Source organism: Convolutriloba macropyga, chromosome 10, assembly GCF_964194025.1.
Source record: "Convolutriloba macropyga chromosome 10, txConMacr16.3, whole genome shotgun sequence".
NCBI classification, from domain to species: domain Eukaryota; kingdom Metazoa; phylum Xenacoelomorpha; order Acoela; family Convolutidae; genus Convolutriloba; species Convolutriloba macropyga.
This window is the reverse complement of record NC_134477.1, coordinates 29,769,685-29,786,731: the sequence shown is the minus strand read 5'-3', so window position 1 is coordinate 29,786,731 and position 17,047 is coordinate 29,769,685. Positions and strand designations below refer to the sequence as shown.

Here is a 17,047-nt window from a genome sequence, read left to right as displayed (position 1 = left end):
GTTGGTTTGCTATTCTACAAGATCTAAACAAAAATTCGGTTTGCATTCTTTCTGTTCGGGACCTGGGTACATCAAATCTCACAGTGTTGTCTCTCGCTATGGCTTTGGTTGCAGGAATCATGATATCTTTCCTTTTCTCACTATCGTGGAACACATCTGAGAGTAAAAGCAGGCTTAGTAACTGGAAGTACATGGGTATTGGTAGTACGTTTGCTTTCTCCAAGATAAAATGGTAGTTGGCTGACTTGTCGTTGGATGCCCAGCGGAGTACTCTTTTCTGCAAGTTTTCTAAACTGCGAATCGTGCTTCTTGATAGCGTGATGCACGCGGAAGCATAACTTAGCATCGGCATTATCATTGTCTTGTACAGATTCATTTTGTGTTTTGTTCCTTTGAAGTAGTCAGTCAGTACTCGAAGAAGGCATCCACTTACACCCAATCTCTGCAATTTGACAATCAATCCCTCGTTGGGCACTTTATCAAACGCTTTCGCAAAATCTGTGTAGAAGGAAATTACTTCGTTGGTGCCAGTGTCATCGAGTGCAGTAAACACTTTCTTCAGGTAGTTTAGCAAGTTAGTGTATAATGATTCCTTCTTGATGAAACCGTGTTGCTGGGGTGCAACTTTCTCCATGAAGAAAATGTTCAGAGGTTCTTTTACGCATTTTTCGAACACTTTACTGATGACGTTTAAGAGTGTGACGGGCCTGTAATTAGTTACAGATGTTTTCGATCGGGCTTTGCAAATTGGCGAGACCGCTCCTATCTTCCACATGTCTGTGACCGTTTCGAGCCGTTTGACAGTCCGAAAGATATTGTTGAGGTTTACTCCCATTGGCTTGGACAATATTTGAAGGAACTGAGGGGGGATTCTATCAGGGCCCCTTGATTTAGTGACGTCAAGCATGACTAGAGCTTCTTGTATTCTCTTCGTCGAGACGCTGAAGTCGTTGATTCTTAGAACCGCATCTAGCTTCCCTTCGATCTTTATATAGTTTGCTGTTCTATCTGAGAAAACTGATTGAAAATATCGGTTCAGCAGATCTACTCTGTCTTCGAGTTCAACTGCTACTTCTCTGTCGAGCTCAAGTTGGTTGGGAAACGACGAAGTCTTCGTCATGTTCTTCACGTGTTTATACATTATAGTAGTACTTCTCGACTTGAATAGCCGGTATTGGTAGTCAACTTTGTTCTTTTCCGCTTCATCTAAGAGTTGTTGGTCCGTCTGGAGCAGTTTTGTTTACCTATAGGACTTGGGTTTCTCTTTCCTCATTTGCCTGAGTGTATGAATTTTCCTAACGAGATAGTAGGTGCTGCTGGAGCACCAGACAGGAAGATTCTGACGATCTGCTAGTTTTCCAGGGGATGAATTTTTTGATTATTTTGTTGAGATAGGATCCATGTACATCTGATTGATATTAGTAATGCACAGTTTCAAATGGATTCTGTTCTATGAAAGCACTTATTTCGTCATAGTCAGTTTTGAAGCTCAAGGCTCTGAGATCATAGATTGTGTTGGGTTATGGACTTTCGCAAGCGGAATAAAAGGCGTTTTTAACTAAGAATTAATTTCTCAAAAAATGAGAGAATAACAAAATGATTTTTTACAGTAGAATTTAGAGATTTACAGGAGAGATCTGATTATTAGATCAAGATGGTGATTTGAATTTGGGGATGAAAAAAGACTCAAAAATCAACTGTATATATACCCATTATCAGTGTGAAAAAGTCAAGATACAAAACTAATCTTAGCACCGTGATTTATAGTGGGGGTCGCAAGGGTTACCCAATATGGTTTGCTTCTGCAAATCAGTCGCAAAGGGAACCATAAATGGAAAGCATTTGCACTTTTCTAAGAATTCATTCACACTTCCGGAGATATCATCATCATTTAATACATGCTGGGAGATTTTACATCACTTAATCTAACTCTAATAATAGTTATCTAGATTCACCAATTTGAACCGAATATTGATTCTCAGCACCGTTTCTTGACGATTCATTTATATAATTTCTTTGATCGAAGTCATATTGCTTGTCTTTCTAATCTGGTAAGTCAAACTTTCTTTCTAATTCTCACTAAGTTTAAGACTATAGTTTGATCGATATTCTAACACCCCCACTCAGACTTGAGCTGATTGCATAGAGTCTGTTCCCATTAAAACTGCTCTGAATGTTTCCACTTTCGAAACGGGTAACGACTTTGTGAAAATGTCCGCTGCCATTTTGTCTGTAGAAACGTAATGAATTGAAATAGTCCCATCCTCCGTCTTGTCCCGGATGAAGTGAAACTTTGTTTCGATGTGCTTGCTCCTTTTGTGCATGACTGGGTTTTGGCAGAGTCTGATACAACTTTGGTTGTCTTCTCCAATTGCTATTGGACGTTTTTGTTGGATGCCAAAATCCTCTAGAAGTTGTTTCAGGTAGAGTGCTTCCTGAACTGCTGCTGCCATGCCCTGATATTCTGCTTCTGATGAAGAAAGAGCAACTGTGGCCTGCTTCTTGACACCCCAGCTGAGTGCTGCGCCACGTCCGTTGAGCTTGAAGTAATAGCCCGTTGTTGATTTTCTGTCGTTCACGTCTCCAGACCAGTCTGCATCACTTTCCCCCACTAAATCATAACTAGCGTCTTTTGTGTAAGTAAGTTTTAAACCTTTTGAACCTTGAAGATATCGCAGAAGTCGTTTTCCGCACATCCAGTGTTGATTGGTAGGTGCATTCATGTGTCTGGACAGAATATTGACTGTGAACATGATGTCTGGCCTCGTCTGTTTGGCCAGATACAGAAGTGATCCAACCAAGCTTCTGTAGATCCTCTGGTCAATTTCTTCGTCTCCGTTCTGTGCTGTCTGAAGTTTCAAATTCAAATCAGCTGGAGTTCTTGAGGGTTTGCATTGATCCATTTGAAACCGCTCAAGCATTGTTTCTATGTAGCGTTCTTGGTCGACTGTGACTTTGCCCTCTTCTCGTCTGATTCTTAGACCCAGAAACCAGTGTAGTCTCCCTCTTTCTTCCATGTGAAAGGTTGCTTCTAGTGCCTTCTTGACATCAGAGACCACTGTCATACTTCTTGATGCTACTATGATGTCGTCAACCCAGACCAAGATGAAGATGTGATCCTCTGCCTCTGATCTTGCAAACAAGCAGTGATCGTTCCTGCTTCTGGTGAACCCCTGTCTCAGTAGGAAGTTTGCCAGCTCTTTGTACCAGTTGTTAGCAGCCTGTTTCAAACCATAATCTGATTTATTTAGTCCACATACTAACTTCTCCTCATCTGATCCGCGTTTTACAAACACCTGTGGCTGTTCCAGATACACTTCTTCCTCGATTGGTGAGTGCAGGAAAGCAGTCTTGATATCAAATTGGTGCATCACTTGGCCCTGCTTCGCTGATAGCTGAAGTAGAATCCTGAATGTCTCTGGCTTACAGGTAGGCGCAAAAGTCTCAAAGTAGTCCAGTCCTTCCACTTGTTTGAAACCTTTCGCCACATAGCGCGCTTTGTATTTGTCCACTTGACCACTGGGTCCCAATTTCACTTTGTAGACCCATTTGCCCGGTATGACGTCCCTGTCTGTGGGTGGTCTCACTAGGTTCCAAATCTCGTTGTCTTGGAGTGCCTTGACCTCGTCCTTCATTGGCCGGTGCCACTGGTCCCAATCGTCACCTTGCTTGGCTTCGTAGACTGTTTTGGGTTCCACATAGTCGCCCTCAGTCACAGCAAGATGAGTCCTGACTTCTCCAAAAAATTGCGGAACATTCCTTGCTCGTGTCCCTCGTCTGGGCTCTGCTCTGTCCGCATGTTCCAGTGCATCTTCATTGAAGCCAACTGTCTCTAACTGTGAGAAGTCTTCTGTGTCACTGTCTTCCAGTGAATCTGAGTCTCTGTGACTCCTTCTTGTTGCAGTAGATCCTTCATTTAGTGCGGTTTTTCCAACATCCGAGGCCTCTTGTCTCAGTGTTGTTTCTTGAGTATTCACGCTCCCTGTGTCATGCCACTCCTCCTTTATTGCAGTAGATGCGTCCTGTCGTTCTCTGTTGTCATTGTCTTGATGACCATCATCTGGGTGCCAGATTCCCAGTTCCGACCCATCATCTAGTAGGTCAGCCGTTTCCTTGTTGTCAGGGATTGAGCCCACTTCAGACTCCTTGATGATCACATCTCGAACTGCCATCACCTTGCGTGTGTTGGGTATGTACACCAGGTATCCGTTTTCTCCTTCAGTGTAACCCACAAACTTTCCTTCCAGTTCCTTGGGTTGAAGTTTGCTGACTTCTCTGTCCCTCTTCCTCATGAAGACTGTGCAACCAAAAATAGATAATTTAATAATTGGAAGCTTAGGTTTTACACCTCTCATCAGCTCTGCTGGGCATTTTTCTTCTCCTCGTCTCACAACCAAGTTTCTGATCCTTGCTGCGTGAAGAATTGCTGCCCCCCACATTATCTTGGGAAGTCCTGAGTCAATGAGCAAACATCTTGCCATCTCCAGCAGTGTCCTGTTGCACCTCTCAGCTAACCCATTCTGTTGTGGCGTCTCTGGTATGGTCTTTTCCTGTAGAATGCCTGCCTCTAAGCAGTACGTCTTGAACTGCTCTGAGAGAAACTCCTTCGTATTGTCTTGCCTCAGCTTCTTGGGCGTCCCCACACTAAGAACAAATTTCTTCAGGCTGGCCAGTGCTTCACTCTTTGCCTTAAGCAAGTCCACAAACACAAACGTCGTGTACTGGTCTGCAAACACAATGCAGAACCGGAACCCTGACAGTGACTCTACTCTGAAAGGCCCCATCAAGTCTGTGAACACCCTCTCCAGCTTCTCTTCTGTTTGGGTTCCCCCGAGGTCATCGAGTTCCCCCACTGTCTCTGGTGCATTCCTGACCACATCCGCTTGATTCATATGACCCAATCGTCTGTGCCACTTCCTTGCACTGTCAAGTTTCACGCTGTTGGAACTCAACTTGAATTCTAGAACGCTGCAGGGTAAGTAAAACAAATTATTTTCTTGTGTTAGTTTTACCCGAGTTCCCTTCTGGAGTTTCATGCAGCTGTTTCCTCTCTCGAAAGGGAAGCTATGTCCCCACTCCGTGCATCTTGAGACTGATAGGAGGTTTGAAGAATAGTCCGGCACACACAGAACATTTTTGAGTTCGCATTGGAATTCCCCTTTGCTTGAGGGTATGCTGATCCTCACACAGCCTCTGCCCACCACTCTGGAAGCCTCTCCGTTGGGATTTCTGACCACTGATTGAATGGGCACAAAGTCCAGGAACGCATCGATGTTCGTCACTATGTGATCTGTACAACCACTGTCCACTAGCATGCCTGCTGTCTTCCACTGGGTAAGAGCTGCCCAGCATTCCTCGTCTGGTGTAGCCAATGTTGGACCCATTGCCACTGACTCATGTTTGCCTCCACCTCTTTGTCTCTTGCATGCCCTGTCTAGGTGACCCTTCTCACCACACTTGCTGCATTGTGCTGTCTCTTTCTTCCTGCAATCCTTGGCAAAGTGTCCAGGGATCGCACACACAAAGCAGTTTCCTTTCTTGGGTCCCTTCTTGAAGTCACGCTTCACTGCCAGTGCCACTGAACCACTCTGTCCCTCGTGTCTCTGCACCGTGCTCTCATGAAAGTTCTGCAGCCTTTTCCTCAACTCTGTGAAGTTCGTTGCCGGGTTAAAGCTTTCCTGCATAACAAAACTTTCATACCTCATTGGCAGACCATTGAGGACCAAGGCGTTGAAGAGGGTCTCTGAGACTGCTTCCCCTGCTTCTTGAAGCCTTGTGAGCAACTCCTGTCCTCTGATGAAGAAGCTGTCCAAATCCTCATAATCCTCGAGCTGCAGTCGAGCAAGCTGTGCCACTAAAGTCACCACTGTCGGCGTCTCCGCACTCTGAAATCTCTCTTGCAAAAGCTTCCAAGCCTTTGCTCCATCTCCAATGCCATCATCTCCCACACAGTCATGTCTCATCAGCATGAGGGTTGATGCATCAAGAGTCAGTGCCAGATGGCGCCACACATTGTTCCGTTTCTCCTTGATGTCTGCAACTTCCTTCTCATATGCATTCTTCAGCACCTTGTGGTCTTCTTCTCATCATTGGTTGCCCCATTGGCCAGTGGCGCAGGCTCATTGGGTTGCTCCTCTGTCCCCGGTAGTGATTTGTAGAGTCCCTTCGTCTGCATCATTGCCACAAATCTTGTGCTCCAGATTGGAAAGTCCTGTACCTTTCCTGTGTAGGTCAGCAGCTTCACTGTCTGTTGATCCGTTGAAGTTTGAGCAGGCAAAACAGTTTTGAAAAGAAAAGGTACTAAGCAGAAAAGGATTATGACTGTCAACAACAAATTAGTTTTGTTTTGAAAATTAATTTTATGACTTAGAAACTGCTGGGCCCATAACCTGTTGGGTTATGGACTTTCGCAAGCGGAATAAAAAGCGTTTTTAACTAAGTAAAAGAATTAATTTCTCAAAAAATGAGAGAATAACAAAATGATATTTTACAGTAGAATTTAGAGATTTACAGGAGAGATCTGATTATTAGATCAAGATGGTGATTTGAATTTGGGGATGAAAAAAGACTCAAAAATCAGCTGTATATATACCCATTATCAGTGTGAAAAAGTCAAGATACAAAACTAATCTTAGCACCGTGATTTATAGTGGGGGTCGCAAGGGTTACCCAATATGGTTTGCTTCTGCAAATCAGTCGCAAATGGAACCATAAATGGAATGCATTTGCACTTTTCTAAGAATTCATTTACACTTCCGGAGATATCATCGACATTTAATACATGCTGGGAAGATTTTACATCACTTAATCTAACTCTAATAATAGTTATCTAGATTCACCAATTTGAACCGAATATTGATTCTCAGCACCATTTCTTGACGATTCATTTATATAATTTCTTTGATCGAAGTCATATTGCTTGTCTTTCTAAGCTGGTAAGTCAAACTTTCTTTCTAATTCTCACTAAGTTTAAGACTATAGTTTGATCGATATTCTAACAGATTGAGTAGACTTCCTCGATATCGGTCGCGAGCTCCAGCTCAAAGATTATGTTGGAAAAGATAACGTCCAGTATCTTGCTCATGTGTGTCGCCTTGTTGCGCTGTGTGAGGTTCAATTGCTCAAGTACGTCGAGGGCTTCGTTCTCATCTTCAATTGGGCTTCGATGTGTGCAACAATCCGCTAGAGGGAAATTTAGATCTCCGCATACTATCATTGGTTTCTGATTGTGCTTCATTAAAACATCTATTATTTTCTCATAATTAACCAAGTGATATCTGTATGGACTATGATTTGGTGGGTTGTAAAAGGTGCATAGATTCAGTGGCGATCTTAGTTCGATTGATACAGCTATACAGCACTCTGAGAGTTCACAGGTTAGTTGCTGAGAGGGGATGTGTTTCTTTGCTGCTATGAGGACTCCTCCATGGCGGTTCCTTTTATGGACAGTAGAGCGCTCGGTTCTGTAGACCGCAAAGTCACTGAGTCCCAGTTTGTCAGTTTTGATACCATCATTCAACCATGTCTCCGTGATGCAGACAATTTGATGGGGACTAAAAACAAGAGCATCGCGTAGCTTCCAACGTCATTCCAAGTCCGCTAGACTTCTGGCAGTTATTGGCAAAACTTTTGACTTGGTAGTCAGGCAGTTGTGGCCTTTTCTAGTTCCACATTTTGGTCATCTTTGAAGTGTTCAAAAATACAAATTTTTAGTGCGTTTGCTGGTGTTACGCCCTCCAACAGCTCCCTTCGTTTCATAAGGCACAGGTTTTTTTCATTGATTCATCTGTGGTAAGTGCTGGCTGGGTATATAAATATATATATATATATATATATATATATATATATATATATACATATACATATATATATATATATTTATATATATATATATATATATATATATATATATATATATATATATATATATATATATATATATATATATATATATATATACTCATTTGGCTAAGGCCCCCCCGTAGTTCTGCGCTTTTGCAATCACTCTTCTCTGGTTCCATTGGTTTTTCAATTTAACTAGAACATTCCTGGGCTTTTTCCGAGTGGCGTCGAACTTTCCCAGTCGTTGTACACTCTCAATCTCCGTATGCACGACTAGTTCGCGCATGATTTCGATCAACGTTCCGTTTGTTTGGAGAAGATTCTCATCTTTTGTTTTTTCACGTCTTGTGGAAGACCATGCACGCTTAGGCTTGACGCGACATTGCGACTCGCTACCGTTCGTTCCTTCTTTTCTATAACTTTCGCTTGCTGTGAGAGTTTCGTCTCAAGTTGGTTCTCTACCACTTTGTTCACAATTTCTTCTATTCTTTGTTGGTAGTTGTCGAGGGCCGTGGTCAACTCTTTGTTGTTTTGCAATTCTGACTTTGTTGTCGAGGCTCTCTAGCTTTTCAAATACTTCTTGGGAGACTTTGTTCAATTTTGACATTTGGAGTTATTCAAGTCTTCTTTCCAATTAATGCGGTAATCACAGAAAGGATTGGCATGATTTTTAAGATCTTTCAAGCCATTGATTGCCACTGTTGTAAGTCCAGTGCAACCCACCGTTAAATGCATGTCTGATTCACTTAATACACAGTGATAAGTTGGTCCTCTCTGACCGATATTTCGCGGCACGTTTTGCAGTTACTCATTTCTATATCCTATAGAACCCAATGGGGCACCGGCGGCTATATTAAATGGGGGGTGTCTACACAGTTGAAACCCAAACGGGCGCCGGCGTTTAGAGGTAGGAAGGAGGTAACACCTGTGGAAACCAAGCGGGCACCGGCGGTGTTTATTATCTATGGAACCTACTGTGGTACCAGTGGTTAGTAATTGCTCGATCTGCAAATACAACGTCCTTTACACTCCACGTCTCGTAAGTGTCCCTTGTTATCAGTTGTGATGCAGTACTTGTTCCTTAGAATCTTGTTTTTCAAAATTTTCTGGATTCCCGACAAGGCAGTGGGGTGGAGATGGATGTTGTCTGCTCTGAGATGCCTTCTGTTGTAATTGTAATGTGAGATTCCTCTAAAGTCCCAAAGTTCCTTATTCTTGTTCAGGATTTCGTTCACTTCTTTGCTTTGCGAGGGATTGTTCAGACGGTGGGGATTCCAATCACATAAACTTTTCCGGCTCGTTCAAGGAGACGATTAGCAAGTAGGGACAACTCGTCTGCTACTACCTGGGGGGGTTGCCGCAGAGAGCTGATTTCCGTTGAAACGGTCGTTGCCTCCAATGAGTAATACAGTGATATTGTATTCGTTGCGGTCAGGTTTGAGGTTATTAATACGTCGCTTTTACTTGCTCCGGGCAGAGACAGGATGTAGAAGTTGGGAATATCAATTGCCTTGCTTGTGAGTCGGCTATAAACGAAATCTTATACGCAACGATTACATGATAACTTAAAGCAATGGTACCATTGAAATTTTCTTGAGTCAGAAATTTTTTTAATCGAGAGGGGATCAATGTCGAACGAGAATATTAACCTGGACAATGCAGAACATTTGAAAACACCAAAATTGCAGATGAGTTTCATACAAAACGAATAAAAGAGGTCAACAGTATCACATTGGGAAAAAGTTTATGGAGGGAATGCGACAGACGAAAAACCATTTGCAGCCCGTTTAACCATTTTTGCGCAAATTGGAGAATACAAATTCGAAGAATTTCATCAGAATGTGTTAAAAGTAGTTGAAATTTAAAACAATTCAACATAAGAGATTTTACTTTTCCAGAACACTATCAATTTATTAATAAAATAAATAAGCAAAAATTTTCAGGTCCAGGCTTTTTGGCAGTGAAAAATGTAAACTGAGTAAATGTGAGACCTGTTGAAAAAATTTTTTAATGATTGCATTTGAACTAGTTTTCTCTTTCCATCAGCTCCCATTGCAGTATTTCAACACTCGTTGTTGTGTTTTGTTGAAAATTTGCGTTATCTACTGTAGTATTAGAGCTGCTAGAAGTAAACAGATAGTTAATCCCGCATATCGGCCGCATACTTTTATGCCTTAATTACCACTACTCTCATCACCCGCCAAACAAATTAACGCGCGCTTAGGCTAGCATTTTATTAGCATTTCGGCCTTTACTTTTATAATTAAAAAATTATCCTCGGTTTAGGCCTGGATTATCCAGGACCAAATCCAAACTAGAACTAGAGCTAAATATTAGTAGGCACCGTAATACTGCACAATTTCCCTGCTTTTCGACTGAAATTTGCAACTCAAAGAAACTAATACAAGCAAAGCAGGTGCTCCTGGAGAAAAGCAATGAATGCCCCCAAACTTCAAGGTTATATGATTAGAAGGAAAAAAATTAAGCCGCCTGCGCAATGATGAAAAAGGGTCAAAGGCTCCCGCTTTTTAATATTTTTTTTAAAAGAAGAACGATTAAAACTTCTTGAGATGAGCAAAGTTAATTCTCTCGAATTCTCGACCAAGAGGAATATTAGGAAACCGTTCCACTATGAACGCAATCATTAGTTTTCCGCTTTCTATCAGACCAAAGGGAGCTGAGAATAATTTTTTAAGTTGTTTTCAGCGAAATGGGAAAAGAATATTTAGGGTAATAGATCTTCCGTTTTTCAAATAAACCTCTTCTAACAAAGAACACTCTAGTTTAACCTAGAGAAACACAACATCTCCAAATTCAAATTACAAGTTTTTGCGTCCAGATTTAACTTCAGTCTAAAATCAGAAGACTACAATTTCAACACCGAACATCAAGAGTAAGAACCCCAGCTAAACCCGATTAACTAGATAATTAGTGAGCGTGTGTATTTAATTCCTTTCTCTCAAAAATTAACACTTTCAGCCCCTCAACCTTTAAATTGAGACTTATAGAACAAACAGGTCTTAGGCATATATCTTTGCCTTCGATTTGTTATATAAGGTAGATCGGCATATATAAAGAGATCCCGTAGAAGACTTTTACGGGAGACTTTTACAATTGGCTGAATCTCTGCTAGAATGTGAACTCAATAGCTTACCTTCCATCCCAGAGGTTGTATGGATTCAGAATATACTTGTATCTCCCCACTTTGATCCCCTTAGAATTGTAGATCGGATCCAGATTGATCAAAACTTCACTTCGAGGAGATGATTCACTCTTGCCAGTCAGAATATCCATCATGTTGTGGCTGTCAATGTCTCCCAGACTCCCAACATCCCCTCCAGCTGCATCGTACAATGTAGGAAACCAATCACTTACATGCATGAGGTCCGTTGATACTTCACCTTTGCGCTTTTTGAAGACGTCTCCCCATACGAAGCCCACTGCTCGGGTTGCCCCCTCAAAATAGTAGCCCTTAACTGACCTTAGTGGGAAGTTGCTGCCCCAATTTAACTCGAAATCATTTGCTGTTCCTCCATTATCGGTGCTGAAAAACTTACATTTGTAGCAACGTACATTCTCGCAAAATGATTTACAATTTATGGTCTCTTAAATAATTGACCCATGTAACAATATCATGAGCTCTTTAGAGTCAAATAAAATTTTATTCCTGTCTTTCAGTGTTTCAAAGGTTCCTACAGCCAAATTTCATTTGTTTAAAACTTTGCTAGTTCTGGAAAATTTCTCAGCAAAATTGGTAGTTCTGGGTAATTGGCGAAGTTGGCATTTATTGGGGGCGTTTCTTGAGCTTGATAAAAAAAGCTAACCTAATTTTAACACCCACGTAAACCCTTGCATGGCCTTGGTTGACCCATAACAAGAGTTGCCAGATCTAATTTAAGACCTTGGCATGCAGTTTGGCGTTTTTGCATCAATTGGGAAACGCCTAGCTCGGGTTAAATGCTTCTGAAAAAGATAATATTGGTTTTCAAAAACTCTGACAAAAGCTTCAGGAGACTTCAATTGGGCATGTTAGGCCTGGGAATAACCACGAGACAATAATTTGTTTCTGCATCAGAAGGTATCAAGAATTATTCAACAAGTTGTAAGTATTTAAGTGAGTTTCCAAGATCCTGCAAGGCATGATTAAAAAATGTTACGGAAAAACTCTAGGCCTTTTTGGAGCCATGCAGCCTGTTTTTGTAAAAGAAAAACTAGCAAGCACTGAATATTTTAGCGCGTGGTCGAGCAGTTGGAAGACAACATTGCAAATTAGTAATCAAACAGTATTTTTCTGATCAGGAGTGAACAAGAAACACAATTTAAAACTCCATAGTCACACAACTCCCTAGTCCAGAAGACCGAACAAAAGCGACGCAAGAAATGTTCGGTATGTTCAGTTTTACACGTAAGAAATTGTCAGTATGTTCGGTTTGTTCGATATGTTCGGTTTCAAACGTAAGAACTCGTCGGTATATTCGTTCTGGAACGTTAGAAAGCTTCGGTATGTTCGGTTTAGACAGATTCGTTATGTTCGGTTAATGAACATAAGAAACGTTTGGAATCTTCGAATCCATATGTAAGAAATAGTCGGTATGTATGATTGTCAATACAGGAAACCTTCGTTATGTTGTTAGGGAATATTAATAAAGAATAAAAAATCCGAGCTGAAATTGTCCCGATAATAATTTACATAAGTTTTGAGCTGCCAGCATTCACGCTTATTAATTTAGAAATTTTTTGTCAGTACAAAATAACAAACGCCATTGTACTGCTGATAGAACTGATGAAATATTTTTGAATTTCACCGTGTTCCACAAGAAAAAATAATGAATTGAATGTCTTTTTTTTAAATGGAACACAAAAAATTGGATTCAATTCTTTACGAGTCTTTAGATCCAGGGGAACTACATTTTAACGACCCTGATCAAAGACTAATTGATTATCTCCAAGTTAAAATCTTATCCATAACTGTTGGGAAATCTATCGTGAATTCCGCTGCTACACTGATAATTGATTTCAATATTTGCGCGAAACGTTTTTCAAATCACTATTATAGTTTTTGAGCCAAGTAGTTCCGATGATTTCAGTTTTTAAAATGAAAGTGAGAACCTGAATACAATGATGGTGTTGTCCAGCACTACTCGAAGTTCGAGAGACTTGAAGACGTTCCTAACTGCAACGTCCAATTCCCAAACTGCTCCCACGTACTTTCGGCGTAAAGGATTCCAAATGTACTAAAAAAATAGGTTCCCAGTGAAATGAAACTTAAATCAGATCTTGCACAAGAATTGCGTTGAGAAAATGCAAAGATATTTACTAGTTTGTAAGATCTTTGCAAGTGTTTTCAAGAAGTTAGTTAAATTCCAGAAAATCGTGCCTAGATTTATGCCCGCACAACAGGCAAGTTGACTGACTTGAAATTAAATTGACTGACGAATTGCAAAAATTTGCAAATTGATTTACAAACTGTAAAATAATGTCTTATATTTGCAAATATTTGCAAACAAGTTTTGCAAACTTGACATTAATTTGCAAATTTTTGCAAATTCTCACATTATTCTGCAAAAAATGTTATAACTTTGACATAAATTTGCAACTCTCACATTAATTTGCAACTTTTTTTTACAAATTTGACCTCGGTTTTTTCATTTGAAAACTGGCCCAAAAAATATTAAAAAACGTCCTAAATCTAAGCTTAAGGCCTCTTCACTCTTCAAAAAAAATGAAAGCGTCGCAAACTTCTAAGTTCTTGTAAGTTAGCCATCCTGTCTCGACCCGGGAACTAAAATAACTGAAAACGCCTGACGACTTGCTCCGAAATACAAGTTGTGGGGTTGGATTTGGCGAATAAGTAACGATTAATGTGCTTCGAATTTCACGGACCACTGAACATTTGAAAACCATGTCAGAGAATTTTATTCCTGCATGTTGGCATTCATTTGCCACCAACGGAATTCAATTGCTTAACATTCAGATTTAAAAAGCAGCTCATATCAGGTGAAGATATGAAATGCAAATGTCAAGCAGCTCAAATCGAATCAAATTTCAAGGAAACAGAACTTCAAACAAAAAAATTAAATCGTTGAGCGAAAAGACACACGTCTACAGAAATTGCTTCAGGCTGAGTTCGAGAGCAATTAATAAAGGACATAGTTGACGAATATCGATTTTAAAAGTCTACGATCGCCAAGGATCTTCGCGATGTAAATGTGTGATATCCAGCGTCAGATTTTCAGTTTTTGAGATGAGTAAGTATATCGCGACATCTTTGCGGATTTTCATATGTAATTTTGGTCAATAATTTTGGCTTCAAAAGTATATTTTTTTCAAGCTTGTCAAGGAGTTGTTCACGTCCAGCGTTACTACAAATCAAAGTTCCCCTATATCCGTAGAATCCAATTCATTTTTTTGCTTTGTGATGTTGTTTTATGTATATTTGTATTGTTTGGTATTGTAATGATTTTTTAGCTATAGCTCTTCATTTCTCCTCAACAGAGAGTACTGAATTTGTAATTTTAAGGACTTTTTAGGCCGTGAAAGGGAGGCCATACCTTACCAAGAGCCACGAACATAGTTTTAATAGCATTCATAATCATAATTGGTGCTTTATTTGTATATTAGTGTACTCAAACTTATGTTAAAAGTGCCCATTTACCTAGAAAAAAGCATTATTCTAGAAAAAGTCTTGGATCCTTTCTGCCAAGAGAAATCCTAAGTCTTGCGTCTTGTCTGCCAAGAGGTCACCAATTCTTGTTTGTACTCTTCACAGAGTGACCCAATGCCTGGACCTTCTCTTGGCAGAGAGACCCAAGACTTGATTTTTCTACGTCAATGGAAACAACAGAGATCGACTCTGGAGTTTTCTCTTAGCTGCCTTGTATTTGACGTTATCAGAGTCTGAATCAGGCCTGGGACCTTCTCTGATTTTTTTCTGAATCAGGCCTGATGGTCTTTGTGGATATGGTACGGGGAGTCATTTGATTAGATAGGATCTATATTATTACAAGAAAATGAGACGAAGCAGTTAGTTATAAGTGACCGATGCTGCCAGTTTATTCACATTGTTTTTATGGTGAACTGAGGCGAACTTTCATCGGGTCAAGGAGTTGTCCAAATCGAACCAAACTTGGCATTGAGCATCCCCTGTGTACTTAGTGCGTAGAACAAAAGGAATTATTGCTATAAGAATTTTTATTTTATTTGGAGATAGAGTTTGAGCCTGGCTCCATACCCATGTTAAAGTTTGTAGAGTTGTTGAGTGTCTAACACAGATATAGAACACTTCTACTAGTAAAATGCAATAAGAGCCACAGAGTGTAGAACCAAACAGCAGCACCGAAATAGCACCTCAATTTAAGGAGCTTGTTTCAATATTCTAAAAATGGGCTAAAACTGATGGCACTCAATTGCGCACTTTGCGCAGTTGATGGCACTTTGCGCAGTTTTTCCTTTTTGGGTCTTGCTACCTCCATTGCTGAATTAAAGTACCAAAATTTATTTTTAAAGGCCACTGAAACGCTCAAAAACTTCGGCGAATATAGCTCTCAAATGCTGGAATATAAGCATGAAATCTGCTTTAAAACTTTAAAACTTAAAAATAACTTAGTTCACAATGTTTTATTTTTTAATTGTTAATCTATATAGGCACTTTTCTGAAATTTTCTCTTAATATTTTTCAGCAGATTGGTTGTTTACCTGAAATTGGTTCTCTAATTCCCGCGGCGCTTGAACCGGATCTATCAAGTTACCGGCATGTACACTCTGAAACGGGAGATAGAGAAAGAGAGGCTTTGAGTTGAAGTCGTGTTCGGTTATGATTTGTGATGCTCTGTTTGCAATCACTCGAGTGCTGTACTGTCCGAAGTCAGAGTAGACATGAGAGAGAGTTCCATCGTGCTCATAGTGCCAGTCAAGACCCCACCAGTCGCCAACATTTACAGTAGCTGTGTACCCTTGACAAAAAATTGTTACAGCTGATTTCTCATCCGCCGTTTCCTCCCAACAATGTGCCATGTGGCACGTTCTTGCTGAATAACACGTATGCGTGTTGGAGTAGAAAAACCGGAACAAAAATTTGAACAGAATTCACTGAGAATCTTTTAATGGAAAGCAATATTCTACCACACAATTTGGTTCAACTCTCGTATGTTAATTTGGTGCACAGAATTAGTGTTCGGGTTCATTTTATCAAATACTCAGTTAACAAAAACATTTTTCTCTTAATTGACTTTTCCTATTTTCACATTTGGGAAAAATTTTATTAATGAATATAAACATGCAAAAGTATGCACAAGGTGGGCTGTCAATTCGGGCAAAATTGATGAACAAGCTGGGCTGCATTGAGAAAAATCCTACAAAATCTTCCAATTGCAGCCCAATTTCCCCCCCCCCCCCCCCCCACATAGAAGCCTACTTTTAAAATTTTTTACAACCAATATTTGAAGAATTCTATATTTGAAGCTACTCGCTCTGTCGCCTCAGCGCGTTGTCTTGCTTTTATAACACAGGCACCTGACTAAAAACTGTCAGCCCATCTATATAAATAAAATTCCTTCGGCAACTTTACTCCTCAATTTTACACCGTTTTACCGCCCTTGGCGGTCCCACTCTTACAGCACAATTTTGGTTCAGAGTGAATTTATCAATAGTTCTCCCTTTGAAGCTTCGCTCTTACAACCCTTCTAGACGAAATAATCCTCCGATTTTACACTTCACTTGCTAACGATCAAATAAGTAAACGTAAATGAAATTAAACGTTCAAATTGCAAAATTGCATAGTAAATTGGATGTTTTTGAAAAGCATTTTCAACATGATTCTAATTTCTATTTTCCTTAAATTTTTCATGAGTCGACTAGAGTGAACAAAAATTTAATTGCTCTAGATTCTAAAAAAGTGGCCAAATTCTTACGGAGAAAATCCGGATGGAAGTTTGCCAGTTTTCTGTTAAAAGCTGTAAGTTGAGCAGTACTCTCAACTCGATATTTTCACCAAAAGTCTGCAAAAATAATTTTGGCCCAATCTTGTGTTTACGTAATATTACTCCTCCGGTTAATTAATTGAGCATTTTGAAAATGAACTGTTGTGCTATTGGTGGTTCTTTCTAAAAATGGTGGTTCATTTTTATTAAATTTTTTTAGTGGAAATAGAGATTACTTAAATATGCGTCGTGCATATTTTTGGCTTCTCAAAATTACATTTTCCGTT

General features: G+C 40.0%; 1 protein-coding gene and 1 pseudogene across 1 annotated transcript in view; one reads left to right on the top strand and one right to left on the bottom strand.

The window, feature by feature from the left end:
• Positions 1-17,047, top strand: part of LOC142348425 (GTP-binding protein 1-like) — a 447,324-nt gene that overhangs the window by 100,542 nt on the left and 329,735 nt on the right. The gene's annotated exons all lie outside the window — the stretch shown is intronic.
• Positions 1-17,047, bottom strand: part of LOC142348423 (arylsulfatase B-like) — a 30,339-nt pseudogene that overhangs the window by 4,853 nt on the left and 8,439 nt on the right.